The sequence below is a fragment of the Berghia stephanieae genome, chromosome 10 (assembly GCF_034508935.2).
Source record: "Berghia stephanieae isolate SIO BIC M18660-M18661 chromosome 10, UCSD_Bste_1.3, whole genome shotgun sequence".
Lineage (NCBI taxonomy): Eukaryota > Metazoa > Mollusca > Gastropoda > Nudibranchia > Aeolidiidae > Berghia > Berghia stephanieae.
The window spans coordinates 33567689-33582688 of record NC_088369.1 but is presented as its reverse complement, the minus strand read 5'-3'; the positions used below and the strand labels follow the sequence as shown (position 1 = coordinate 33582688).

The following is a 15000-nucleotide window of genomic DNA, read 5'->3' as shown; positions in this document are numbered from 1 at the left end:
TTATTTTTTGCTATTTAGGGGGGGATTTTAGTTTCTTTGTTCTTCCTTTTTTCTTTTTTTTTTCTTTTTTTGTTTTGTTTTGTTGATCTTTTTAAGCCTTTTTGTTTTGTTTTGTTTTGTACGTTAGACAATGGAACCTTTAGAACTGACAGATCTTCATTGTTGATGCACGCTTCATTCAAACCCACGTGAAGGCTACTTATGTGTGTACCTAAGTGTCATGGTCTCAAGTGAGTAAAGAGCTACTCGACTATGCATAAAGATATATGTAGAATGAGGCCCCAGAATTTACTAGTTACTATAAATGAAAAACAATTAACGATCTGTTTAAAATGAAATAAAAATAATGATGAAATTTAATTAAAAGAGATAAACAGTGATCGTGGCAGTTACAAATAGAGATATGAATATTTTACGTAACTTATGATAATATCTCAGGTTCGTAAGTTTACGTTTCCAGGCAGTTGATGGGCTTGGATGATCTATTCCTCTGATAATAGGATTGGACTCGTAAAATTCCACTTCCAGGCAATTGGTAAGAGGTTATAGCGTAGTACAGCGGGCTTGGGTTTGATCCTTGAAGATTATACAATCAAAGTTAAAAGCTCCGGCGTCTTAATGGTGTAGATATAATATCTACAAAGTCCCAAAAGATAAAAATCTTACAATATATATATAGGAATAGAGTGACTGGCCGTCCGGCATAGATTGTGGAGAGAAAGTGAGTGTCAAATGTTAGACCTATCAGCTTTTATAATAAGTGGCTACGTGACAGAATGTAGAATGAAAAGTATTCACTAATTAGAAATTAATTCGAGGGAAGGCTATAAAAGGAAAGACGATCTAATATTAGAAGGTAAAGTTTATCTAAGCCTACCGAAATATAACTGGAGTGAGATGAATTCAGTTCTTAATAAAATAAAATTTAATAAGATAATTGTGAACAACCTTTACTGTGACACCCCCCACCCACGTTTAAAATATACTCTTTAACCATTATGGGAAAGATAGATTTTACAAACGGAAGTAAATTTACTATCATGATACTCTAGCATTAATCCATTGTTATGATTTGTGCTACAATTAAATTATTTATTAACTAGACATGGAAATGTTTATATTAACGTAGGTATATGAATGGGTGACAATAACAATGAAAGATTGTGATTACAAATCATTGTGATGAACAACATGATGGCAATGTGATTACAAATCATTGTGATAAACAATAGTGATGGCAATGAAGCATGATTTAAGTCGATGATATGAAGGTAATTTACTGAATGAAATGAATGAAAATGTAAATGGAATATTGACATTTCAATTATTAATCATAAATGAGTGAAAATTCATAACAATAATAGATAAAGAGAAGATTTCCCAAATCATGAATGGGTATAGTATATATATCCAAACAATACTCAATGTTACATTAAGTTGGTCATCATGTTCACAAATAAAATTATCGAAATTGTGCGTTCTGATTTTGCATAATTTTTGAGGTAACTAACAGTATGCATGGGAGGTTAAGTTATACCCTTCTCACGTGTTTCGAGAAAGTAGGTCGGCGTGAATATTTTCACAGCCTGGTATGTGAGAGATACTGAAAGTGTAATTTTGCAAAAATAGACTCCACCTTAGTACTCTACTATTATTCATTTTGTTATTTCTTATGTACGTGAGTGGTTTATGGTCCGTTTCGACCACAAACTCTTTTAGCAGTAGATATCTGCTGAATGTATTTAAAGCAAAGACGATGGCCAGTCCTTCACGCTCTATTACAGAGTATCGTGATTCTCTGTCCAATAATTTTCTGCTTGCATATAAGCAAGGCATTAGAGTTCCCTCATGCTCCTGTAATAGTACACCTGCGATGCCCTTATCAGACGCGTCAGTTCTTACAACAAATTCTTTTGATATGTCGGGTAATTTAAGAATTGGTTCTGAACAGAGTAATGCCTTTAATTGGTTAAAGCTATTCTGACACGCTTCTGTCCAAACAATTTTGTTCGGTGACCCATTCTTTGTCAGATTTGTTAGCGGTGTCGCGATGTGCGCGAAGTTGTAAATGTATTTCCTGTAAAAATTTAGGAGCCCAAGTACTTTGCGTACTTCTTTTTTTGTCTTAGGTGGTTGCAATTGTGCGATTTTTGTTTGTTTTTCTGTCTCGGGTGTCTGTGTCCCATGACCAACGGTATGATTAATCCTGCATTTGAAGCTTCGATATTAGTAAACATAGGTTGCGACACTGTGTCTCTATCAAAATACTTTTTTAGCGTATTTGCATGGAATGTCTTTGTTGTGTTGTTAATTTTAATCTCGTAATTAACATTAGATTTTACTGCTGTTATTTTGAATGGTCCTTTCCATGTAGCTAAAAGTTTACCCGAGTCATCGGGTAAGAGTATTAGTACTTTGTCACCAATCTCAAATTTTCTTGACTTGCTTTTTCGATCGGAGTATTCCTTGTATTTCTCTGCTTTTTTAGTGACGGATTCCTGTGCTAGCTTACACGTGTCCTCTATTCTGTCTTTCAGGTTTCTTACATATTCGTAAGCAAACATAATTTCGTTATTGTCCTCCTCATTCCCTTTACAAATGTCGGCTACTATATTGATCGGGCCGCGAGGTGATCGTCCATACATCAACTCAAATGGGGAGTAGCCTGTAGATTTTGGGGTATTTCTCTATATGCAAATAGAATTGCTGGTAAGTATCTGTCCCAATCATCTGGTTTTTCTGCTGACACTTTTCTTAACATATTCTTTAGAGTGCCATTAAATCTTTCATAAAGACCATTTGCTTGGGGGTGGTAGGGAGTTGTGAATGAGTGTTGGATTCCCATGAGTTTCATGGTTTCATGCATCATATGTGATGTAAATTGGGGTCCATTGTCCGACAGTATCTCATTTGGTATGCCTATTCTAGTAAAAATTGTCATCAATGCTTCAGCTATGTGATCCGATGTAGTTGATTTCAATGCTATCGCTTCTGGTCACCTGGTTGAGTAATCGACTAGTGTTAGTATGTGTGTATGGTTTCTATCTGCTTTTGTTAAAGGGCCTATAATGTCAATTGCAACTTTTTGAAAAACTTTTTCAATAACTGGGGTTGTCTCTAATGGCAATCTCGGTATTCTGCCTTTTGCAACTCTTCTTTGGCATGTGTCACACGATTTCACATATTCTCGGACGTCTTTAGTAATTCCAGGCCATGTGAAATTCTCGGATATTCTCTTCAATGTGGAAGAGCTCCCAAGATGTCCAGAAGTTATTGAATCGTGCGCTATTCCAAGGATTTTGTTTCTGTAAATACTCGGCGTGACCAGTTGTTTAGCTATTTTATTTCTTTTCCTATGTAACCTGAACAGAATATCTTTTTCAATGATGTATTCAACTTTTGATTTCGTCCCTTTGTTTGCGATATTGAAATATGAAGTTAAAGTCGGGTCCTTTTTCTGTTCTTCAATGAACGTGTTCCTGTCAAATTGTTGTGGTTCAAGAGAAATAGTCATTGGCTTCTCTGTTGTCTTAGTCATCTTTCTTGTTTCTGCTAGACAAGCTGTTTCTTGGGTTAATGACCATTCTTTTACATCTGTTGGGTTGTCTTTAAGACCTTTTATATTGCCAACAATAACATCAGCGACGGGGTTGGGAAGTATACAGCATTCCACTATTCCTGTATAGTATGGGGTTTCTATGTACACGTTAGCTGTTTCAAAGGTTTCGACTGTGCCACTGAATGTGATGCATTGTACCGTTTTTCCAGTTTTGTCTTCGTCATTGATCAAAGATGCTTTTATTCCTACTTTACTGCATCCTGTGTCTCTCAATATTTTGCAATCAGTTCCATTAGCTTTGCCTTCACAAAAAAATAGCGATCCTGATTTGTGAGTTTGTGTTAAAAGTGACATACCTTTCACGCAATACACATTTATATTTTCTCCTGACATTACTCGTGTCTGATTGTTTACACTTGTTTGGAGTGATGCATTTGCAGTTTCTTTTGGATATCCCACGATTTTGTAACATTTGTCTGCTGTGTGGCCTTTCATTCCACAATATTGACATTTAATTATAGGTTTGTTGGTTTTCTTATACTCAGTATTATTGTCAGTGCTATTTCTTGTTTTGTTTTGATAGGGTCGGCTATGGTCTCTATTGAACTGTTTGTTCCATGGTTTGTTACTATGGTCATCCTGTTTCACTTGCGTGTTCTGAGTGATTGATCGGCTCGTTCTATTTGAGTACTGAACTTTAGGTGTACCTGGACTCTGAGCAGCAGCAGCGTAGTATGGTTCTTTCAATGTTCTGCTAAGGGGTGTCAATGGATGTGCGCTGTTAAAGTTTTCTGCGTAGATTTTTAATTTGTCCAAGTTTTCTGGCTTTCTCTCTTTAAAGATGCGACTAAATCTGGGTTGCAAGCTTGATAGATTCGATTCTTCAGCGTGAGATAGTAAAGGCCTGCAAAGTCGTCTTGTTTTACGTTTGCCAACTCAAGCCACCGATTTAGAAATTGAGTAATTCGGTTCACGAATGTATTAAAGTCTTCTCCACTTTCCGGTTTTGCAGTGTGAAACCTTTCCTGGTAACCATCTTCCGTTAATCTAAATCTTTTTAGTAGAGCGTCTTTAATTTTTCCATAGTCATCTGCATCTTCAGTTGTTAAGGTATAGAAAACTTTTAGGGTTCTCCAGATAAGCAGTTAATCAAGGCTGTGGCCCATTTGCTTTCTGGCCAACGATAACCTTTAGCCTGAACTTCGAATCGGTGTAAGAAGGATTCTAAACAGTCTGAGCGTTCATCGTATGTTGGCATGCGTGGAAGTTTCACGAAAAATTCATCACTATTATTATGTTTTCTTTCATGACCGGTTTTTGTTTTTTCAATTTCCAGCATCATTTGGGTCCTTTTGGTTTCTTCTTCTGCTAAAGCTATTTGTCTTTTTAGTTCCCTTTCTTGGACTCTTTCTTCTCGTTCTTCTCTACGTATTCTTTCTTCGTGTTCTTTTTCTTCTCTACGAATTCTTTCTTCATTTTCTTCTCTACGAATTCTTTCTTCATGTTCTTTTTCTTCTTTTACTTTCTCTTCGCACCATGAAAATATTCTTTCCTGGGGTATATCTAAGTCCTTTGCGAGACTTAAGTATCTTTTATATGCTTCCATTTTTGTAATAAATTAGTTACGATGTTTTATATATATTATATTGACAGGATACTGTTACTGACCGTTTTATTTATTTACACTTACTGGAATGAACTGTTCTATTTTTAGAAATCTCTCTCTCTTATTTCAACTTATTATGTATGTTGAATTTGATGCCTTTTATCGTTATATCTTATAAAGCAATGTGTCAATACAATGCGGAGTTATGACTTGAGTCAATAACAATGTGTCAATCGCGTGTACTCTAAACTATGTTACTACGAAAAATGTATCACCAATGTGTGTGACTCGTCGTTAGTTTGTGTACAATTATTCGCAATGACGCTAATATACTAGAGTGTGATAACAATAATAGGATGCCAAAATAATCCCAAGTTATCTATCACTAAATATAACACGACGGCTAGTAGACTCCTTTTATTATTATTTAGTTTTTAAAGACTCACTTTTCAGAACATAATATATAAGTGGTTTTCGGTAACAGTAATATGCCAAAAATGCATTTAAAACAAATCACTATGCAAAACAAATCACGATGTCTATAGTTACTATGTGATGCCCAACTCATGTAAAAGAGAATAATGAAGGATATATTTACCAACTCAGTTCGTGGCTGGGACCTCTCTCTTGTTCAATGGTTGTTCAACAATTGTAATTAGGCATTGAAGAGTGTTTAACAGTGATGTCTGAAATACAAAACAATAAAATATCGTAAGATTTACAATAGTTACAAAATGTGTTCACAACAATGAGTGATTGGATGATAGGTGAATGAATCGTTATGGAATGTAAACATATTGAAAACAATTCATGAATGAGGCAAACAACAAAATGAAATGAGTGATATAATAACAAAGTGGACAAGGAATGAATGGATGAATAACTGAGTGAATAGATGAATGAATGAATGAATGAATGGATAATGTATGAATGAAAGAATGAAGGGAGGAATAAATGTATGAATGATTGGTTAAATGAGTGAATAAACGAATGAATGGATGAATGAATGAATGAATAAATAAATGAATGAACAATGAATGAATGAATAATTTATAAATGAATAAATGAATGAAGGAATGAATCAATAAAATGCTATTCAATTTGAATGAAAGAATGAATGGATAAATTGCTATTCCATTTAAATGAAGAAATGAAAAAGAAAAAAAAATTAATCCTGTAAATAGGGAGTTCAATTAAAATATGATCAAGTGGGGCAAGTTTTACAATTTAAACTTTAAAGTTAGATGAAATAGATATAAGTAACTAAATAAATTCAATTCTTTATATGTGTCCCCTCCAAAATGTCATGGTCTCAAGTGAGTAAAGAGCTACTCGACTATGCATAAAGATATATGTAGAATGAGGCCCCAGAATTTACTAGTTACTATAAATGAAAAACAATTAACGATCTGTTTAAAATGAAATAAAAATAATGATGAAATTTAATTAAAAGAGATAAACAGTGATCGTGGCAGTTACAAATAGAGATATGAATATTTTACGTAACTTATGATAATATCTCAGGTTCGTAAGTTTACGTTTCCAGGCAGTTGATGGGCTTGGATGATCTATTCCTCTGATAATAGGATTGGACTCGTAAAATTCCACTTCCAGGCAATTGGTAAGAGGTTATAGCGTAGTACAGCGGGCTTGGGTTTGATCCTTGAAGATTATACAATCAAAGTTAAAAGCTCCGGCGTCTTAATGGTGTAGATATAATATCTACAAAGTCCCAAAAGATAAAAATCTTACAATATATATATAGGAATAGAGTGACTGGCCGTCCGGCATATATTGTGGAGAGAAAGTGAGTGTCAAATGTTAGACCTATCAGCTTTTATAATAAGTGGCTACGTGACAGAATGGAGAATGAAAAGTATTCACTAATTAGAAATTAATTCGAGGGAAGGCTATAAAAGGAAAGACGATCTAATATTGGAAGGTAAAGTTTATCTAAGCCTACCGAAATATAACTGGAGTGAGATGAATTCAGTTCTTAATAAAATAAAATTTAATAAGATAATTGTGAACAACCTTTACTGTGACACTAAGCACCGGTTCAAACGCTTGACAGCTCTGGCGGGCAAAACAATCATTTGAAACAAAGACTTAAATGTTTCGAAGAGTGCATCACATAGTATATTACAAAACTTACACATGAGATAACACTCATGAGCGCTTTAACATCCACGATCCGCAGAATGATATTGTGAAAATTTTTGTTTTGTGTTGTTTTGTAATTTTTGAAAGCACAATGTCTCCTGAGCATTTTAATCTGTATTTGAAGCAAACTAGGTGATTTTTCATGAAGTTATGGTCATATGCATGGGCTAGGGTGTGAAACCCTAATTTTGAGAAAATCGCTTCCAAATTTGACAAGAGTTGAAATTAAGTATAATAATTACCTTCATAAAAAAAAAAATTAAAATAAAATATTTAGGAGTAGAATTCAATTAAAATATTTCATCAATATGTAGAAAAAAGTTTGATTTAACGATTTTTGATGAGAACTTATTTTCCATAAAAATTGAACTCTTGACTAAAATTGTCAATATCTCCGTTCGAAGCTTTTCACCATGCGACTGATTATCTCAAGGACGCCAACATATTTCTGAGTACCTCAAGACTGAGCTGATACTATAATATCACCCATTTTGACAGAATCATTGGCGAGAGAAATCTCCAACACTACCACCACACGCAGATGATAAACAACCATTTAAGGAAATCGCCATCTCATCAATTAACTCAACAATAAGCAATATTGTAATTATTGAATGGTTCACTAAAATCATAGGGGATAGACAATAGAAACAAACTCAAATTGAATGACAACAGAGCGGTACTATTGAGTTGTTTTGTTTTGGGTTTTTTTGTTTGTTTGTTTAGTTTTTTTTTTGGGTGGGGGGTTTGTTTGTTTGTTTGTTTGTTTTTGTTTTGTTTTGTTTTGTTTTTTTTGTTTTTTTTAACTGCGAATTTTTTTTTTAGAAAACAGTTCAACAAAGGGTAGATATATTAATACAATTTTAACAATTTTCAAAAGCAAAAATATAGACGTTTGTTTCAACTAAAATGTGTATGCACGTTCAAATCAACAATCTTGCCCGAATTACTTAGAATGAATCAAAGATGGAATTTCTGGAAATAGGAACGCCAACTCATATTATTCGTCCTCATGTAACAAGTTGCCTTGATTGTTCTAATTCTCTTCACGATAGCTGTGCATCAAAGGATAATACTGCTGGGATTATCACTAAACCGAAGACAAAACATTGCACACATTTGCAATTAGCCAGTTAATTGCCGTACTCTGGAAAACGATGGATTAAAAAATTTGGCCAGAAAACTCTTTCTTCAAATGTCAATCGATTTAAATGAACCTCATCCTGGCAAACACTCTCCTGAAGTCCCATGGTTGAAGGGGGGGGGGGGGGTGGCCAAAATTAGGTCATTTGAATCGAATCAATCCTTGAAAGATGAGTTTTCTTGCCAGGTTTTTAAATACGTGGTTTTCTAGAGTACGGGAGTTAAATGGTTAAAAATCTTCAAAGCATTCTTGTGGAGAAGAAGATTGAATGAATAATAAAAGCATCAATGCTTGGTGAGTTTTGCAATGTCCCCATGTTTCAGCCAATCAACTGTCACTTTGATATGATATTCCAGCCATATTGGATTCTGGGTCAAGATGACATCCAATGATTGATCCATTCATTAATTCATATGTAATATTATCTCTCTCTCTCTCTCTCTCTCTCTCTCTCTCTCACTCTCTCTCTCACACACACACACACTCTCTCTCTCTCTCTCTCTTTCGTTCTGTCTGTCTGTCTCTCTCTCTCTCTCTCTCACACACACACACACACACACACACACTCTCTCTCTCTCTTTCGTTCTGTCTGTCTGTCTCTCTCTCTCTCTCTCTCTCTCTCTCTCACACACACACACACACACACACTCTCTCTCTCTCTCTCTCTCTCTCTCTCTCTTTCGTTCTGTCTGTCTCTCTGTCTCTCTCTCTCTCTTTCTCTCTCTCTATCTATCTATCTATCTCTATTTCTCTCTCTCTCTTTCTCTCTCTCTCTCTCTCTCTCTCTCTCCCTCTCTCTCTCTCTCTCTCTCTCTCTCTCTCTCTATCTATCTATCTATCTATCTATCTTATTTTCTTTCTCTCTCCTCCCTTTTTTCTTCATTTCTTGCTCGTAATTATAATCTTCAATTGAAATGCATCTTGACAACAAAATTCCCAATTGCGATGAATAACGTTATTTCTAACTCTATTTGTGACCCTTCGCCTCAAAACGGTATGAAGTCGGGATAGTTAAGATGTTGAAAATTGAATTTATAGCCAGAAATATCAGACTTGTGTTGAGTTTGTATGTTTTATTGAGGAGAATGGATACCATGTTTTAGTGTTCTAATGCCAACAATTTATATTTTTGACCAGTTTAACATTTTATTCGGCTTTTAAGCATATGGTTAGTTCCGACATAATACCGTTTTGAGACGATGGGTCACATTTTGTTTACAGTATTGCGGCCCCTCCATGACGTAACTATAGTACTCTAGTCGGCCATGTGCCCATCACAGGATTTGGACATGAAATTCACGGCTTTGAGTCCAGGTGGAAACATTGTATACCAATTTCTATCAACAAATTATGGGTTAAAAAAAAAACACTTGATCATTTATATAACGCAATATCCAATAAACGTGCTCAAAGCGCTTTACAAGGGTCCCTGGCCAACAGCAACACTTAACATGTAGGACAAGATGATATTACATTTTTTTCCCAACGCTGTTAATGGTCAGGCCCTGGTATTACATCATTTTCCCAGGAAGCTACCGAATATGTGTAACACATCCCCTCAAAACGGTATCTTGTCGGAACCTAGTGCCTAATCTTTGATTCTAAGCTTAACCTTACAATTTGAGTGAAAATTAAATGCATTCATCAAAGAGAATGAGTTTTGATTCACGGAGAGTAAATAGGACTCATACAAGCCTAAAAGGGGACAGCACATATATGTCACAGTAACTCACTTTATCTTTTCATTTATGTGGACTTGTGGAATGACACTCGCCTTCGGATCGGAAGGTCCCAGGTTCGAGTTCCGCTCTTAGCGGCGCATAGTTGAGTCCTTGAAAAAGGCTCTTTATTCACATTCTCTCTGTCCGAAAAATTATATTATCGCCTAACAGGCGTCATGTCTCGTCCTACATTCTAAGTGTTGCTGTTGCTGTTGGCTAGGTACCCCTTGCAAAGCGCTTTGAACACGGTCAGTGGATATTTCTCTATATAGAAGCTCACATTTTTCGGGGGGGGGGGGGGGGGGGGGGGGGGGGGGGGTGTTGTTTTTAAAAATCTAGGTAACCCTAGCTTTTGGTTTTGATTCATAACATTTGAGAGAAAAACATTAAATTTCCTAAATCTTACCATATTGACTCTATTTTCTTCGGTTGTTACAATCTGACGCTATATTCGATTAACTCAATGGGTGGCATTCGTTTGAATAAGAAAGGACATTCCAAGACAATTGATATTCTTATCTTTTGTCTCTTGTCCATAACGGTACTTACGAAGTTCTACAGGACCACATGGAAACCGTTTCTATATTTCGGCTTATATCGCATTAACTCTCTCCTTGCCGATAATTTTCAGTATTTTCCCAAAATGACAGGCTTACCCAGCAGAAACATTGATTCTTTAAACTAAAAAAAGCTCTCTATAAAACAACATTATGTTCTTATTAATCAAACAAAGATCATTCTTCAAAGTTTGTGATGTACAAAATAAATCTAATAAGAAAAAAATGTATATTGTGTCGTAACGAATGTGACGATTTTGATGTAGGTGGTAAGGAGAGGGTTAAACCGTCAGTAATAATGACTTTTTGTTATCTTTTGGATGAGATGTTAGCTTATATTATTACATAATAATAAACATTGAGCTTTTACAGAGCGTAATATCCACTAAATGTGATCAAAGCGCTTTTCAAGGGGTCCCTGACCAACAGCAACTAACATGTAGAACGAAACATGACGCCTGTTAGGCAATATTTCAATATTTTTTTTCTGACAGAGACAACGCTGTCAACAGCCAGGAACTCATTTTACACCTGAGTACGGTGAGAGAATGTGAGTAAAGAGCCTTTTTCAAGGACTCAACTATGCGCCGAGCTCGAGGCTCGAACCCATGACCTTCCGATCCGAAAGCGAGTGTCATCACACAAGACCACACAGCCGCACAAAGTACTTCCAGTCAGATCTATGAGAATCAGCTACCCATTGACCGCTGAGTGGACCGAGGGGACAGAAAGAACTCGACAATCCGTAACACCGGGTACCGATTTTGTACCTTGGCGTATAGAAGGAACGAAATTGCCGTCACTCAGCTCTTAGTTATTATTTTTAGACAGCCTGTTAGTGACTAGTAGTTCTCAATAAATTATATCATTTCTGTGTTGGTATTTTTAATATGGTTAGCGGATATTGTGAGTATGTTAACTAGACTCCTGACGTCAATAGGCGAGTGCTCTAATAGCTCAAACGATTTGGATCAAAACATTTGAAAATAGAAAAGTTCGCATGTTTTTGTTTTGTTTAGTTTTGTTTGTTTGCGTTATTGTTTTGTGTAATTTTATAAATTTCAAAGCAACAACATAGGGAGCAGGCACTGGTGTAAGATAAAATCTGAAAAAGTGCGTATCATTCAGTGCAAGGCGACGCAGAAAGAAAAATACAAGAACAAAAAATATCCCAAAACAAATCTTAAGTCAAGGCTGGCTGATGTTTTTGAAATTAATTTTTCTCGTATTTTTATTTTTATATTTACATAACAAAATACGAGATTAAGCCATTAAAGAAATGTTATTCACTCTCCTCTATAAAAACCAATAAGTTTAATACAGACTAGATCGTTAAGACTTTAAGTTTAGTTTTCACGGGTTCACCCGATGCAGTGGATCACAAATTATCTTGAGGTGTCTGATTTTATGACACCCCCCGCCCCCGCCCCCCCCCCCCCTCCTCCTCCTCCTTTCGTTAAAAAATAAATTAATAGCTTATACACTATGTAAGCAGTAGTCATACATTTAGACATAAAGATGTGTATAATATTTCCACCTGGAATATCATTCTATATATCGATAAATGAATATGGGTCTCAACTTATTTTAGATGTCTCGTGTAAAACATTTACCAAGCTCTGAATACTTCAATCTAGTCTATAATAAATACTAAAAAAGTTGTTTTTTTTTTTTTTTTTTTTTTTTTTTTTTTTTTTTTTTTTTTTTTTGGGGGGGGGGGGGGGGGGGGGGGGGGTGGGGGTTTTCTCTACCAAAATCAAAATGATGATTTATTTTGTTACGTCCGTCTCGCATTGATCACTGGGATGGAACTCTTGTCTAGGTTTTCTGCATCTACGGCTTTTACACACTTTTAGCCCCGTTGCATTATAGTGAACGTAGAATAATATTTAAAATGATAAAACTAACAAAAATCCCTTTATTTATACTCGGAGTATTTTGTTGCCTTCCTGTATGGTATATCTCGAGAAAACACCTAGATAACCCAGGCATTAGCAGCAATGGATTCCTCAAATAAGCAAAAGGGATTAAAGTTATTGCTCAAGGCATGGAAAAAAGTGATGCAGACAGAAGGGACTCCTGGGTGAAAGTGCATGGCCCTTATCCATGGAGCTAACTTACCTCCCCCACCCCCCACCCCCCACCCCCCCCCCACCCCCCCTCCTATCAGGTGTCGATCAGAATGGTCGTATTCAATAAAATGTCACTGATCATCTCACCATAATGTTACGTCGGTAGGAACCAGGCGATGAAATTGAGACTAAATTCAAACGTTGTGGGAAATACAAGATTTGTGGCATTCAAAAACTGTATTTAATTTTTCTCAATGGAAACATATTGACAGTCATTCAGTACAAATTTCAAATTAAGAATGATATTCCAGTTTTTCGACTTTACTTTACCTCGCACGACAAAAAATCAGGTTACGAGCGCCTTTGAAGGCTTCGTATTAAGTATACCCCGTCCACCAGGAGAAAAAAGGACAAACAAACAAGCGCTTTGAACACGACCATAAACAATGGATAAGCACTGTATAAATTCGATGTCTTTTAAGTACTCATTATTACAATAAATAGAAAATGAAATAGTAAGAAATGCACAATCCTATATTAGTTTGAAAACACACACATACACAAACACCAATAAACATTAATGATGAAGAAAAAAAATCACTACCCTTACCTCGTCCATTAAAACAACAATGACTGCACAGTTACACCGCCAATAATCCAACAACCGAGACTAATCACCTGGACATATTATAGAACAGTGGTCCGTCGCGATTGGAGTTCGATCTACCTACCTGTCTATCGATACAACCGGATCAAAGGATCACAATGGAAACGACCCGGCGTCTCACAATGCCATAGACCCTTCCAGGAGATATGCAGTATTACGTTTTGTTCCATAACTTCAATATGCACAACCTTTATTTTTTTTAAAAGGAACACAACGGAATATCGAAAGGAACAAAGTGCCAACTCCGTGTTTGAGATTATTATTTTACTTCTGTGAAATATCGCGTGAATGGGAATTAATTTCATAGATTCTATTTTCTATTTTCATTCAATTTAACCAGTTTATTGCCGTACTCTGGAAAGACACGTGAATTGAACATTTGGCCTGAGACCTCATTCTTCAAATATCGATCGATTTAAATGACCCTCACCTTGGGCAAAAAAAACTCTCTAACCTGGGATGTCGTGAGGTCCCAGGTTAGAGGGTTTTTGCCCAAGATGATGTTCCAGGTTAGAGACATTTTGCCAAAGAGCAGGGTCATTCAAATCGATCGATATTTGAAGGACGAGGTTTTATGGCATAATTTTTGGATAGGTGTCTTTCCAGAGTATTGCAGTTAAGTAGTGGTTAATGAATTTTATTTTTGTTTATCACTAGATCAATTCAGACGAGAGTTATGGTTCAAAGAGGATTATAACGTTCAAGACAAAGAGTAACCCTAGATATTATTCGTATACTGCACCAATCAACTCATGTTCTTTGTATGTGTGTGTGTGAGAGAGAGAGAGAGAGAGAGAGAGAGAGAGAGGGAGAGAGAGAGGGAGAGAGAGAGAGAGAGAGAGAGAGAGAGAGAGAGAGAGAGAGAGCGTATTATGTATGTGTGCGTATATGTGTTTGTGGCTTCATTTCTCGGAAGACACTTCATGAAAAATAAAGTGTTAAAACATTTTTCCATAGCAGTAAATGTTATATGCGTTCATTTTCTCTTCCATTATTTTATTTTTGTTCTAAGGAATGTGTTTATTTGTGTGTGTGTGTGTGTGTGTGTGTGTGTGTGTGTGTTTGAGTGATTTGATTTCTCGGAAGAGACTTCGTGAAAAATAACTCTTGAGAACCCTTTTCTATAACATTACATTTAATTTATGCTCGTGTAAGTCTTGCCACACTATCTCTCATTAATATCAATGCATTAAAAAAATAACAAAACAAACCAAATAAAAACATATTTAGAAAAAAACAAAAAACCACCAACATACACAAAATACCATGTTAGTAAATTCCACGCCAGAATCTAAATGGTAATAATTACCATATTATATTATACACTCTTTATGGCATCACATTTTTGACTATATTTTGACAGGTGAAAGCGACGTGCACAAATTTGCAGTTCTGATAACCGAACGCAATTATGGGCTTGGTTTAATGTTTATGTAATAGACAATATTTTGTCCCTTAGTTTTAGAGTAGTTCCATTACAACTATGCGCGCATAACAACTAGATAGGATTA

At 35.7% G+C, this 15000-nt stretch overlaps 2 protein-coding genes across 4 annotated transcripts in view; both read right to left on the bottom strand.

Annotated features, from left to right (window-relative positions):
* Positions 1–15000, bottom strand: part of LOC144981017 (dnaJ homolog subfamily C member 3-like) — a 516589-nt gene that overhangs the window by 443615 nt on the left and 57974 nt on the right. The window lies entirely within an intron of this gene.
* LOC144981009 (uncharacterized) overlaps positions 1–15000 on the bottom strand; it is a 96145-nt gene that overhangs the window by 58112 nt on the left and 23033 nt on the right. Inside the window, exon 1 of one of the 2 annotated variants that reach the window (XM_078929069.1) lies at positions 13433–13559. The exons of the other annotated variant lie outside the window; for it this stretch is intronic. The gene's annotated coding sequence lies outside the window, so the exon portion shown is untranslated. Of the gene's footprint in view, positions 1–13432; positions 13560–15000 lie in introns of those variants that run through there. 2 annotated transcript variants of the gene reach the window in all.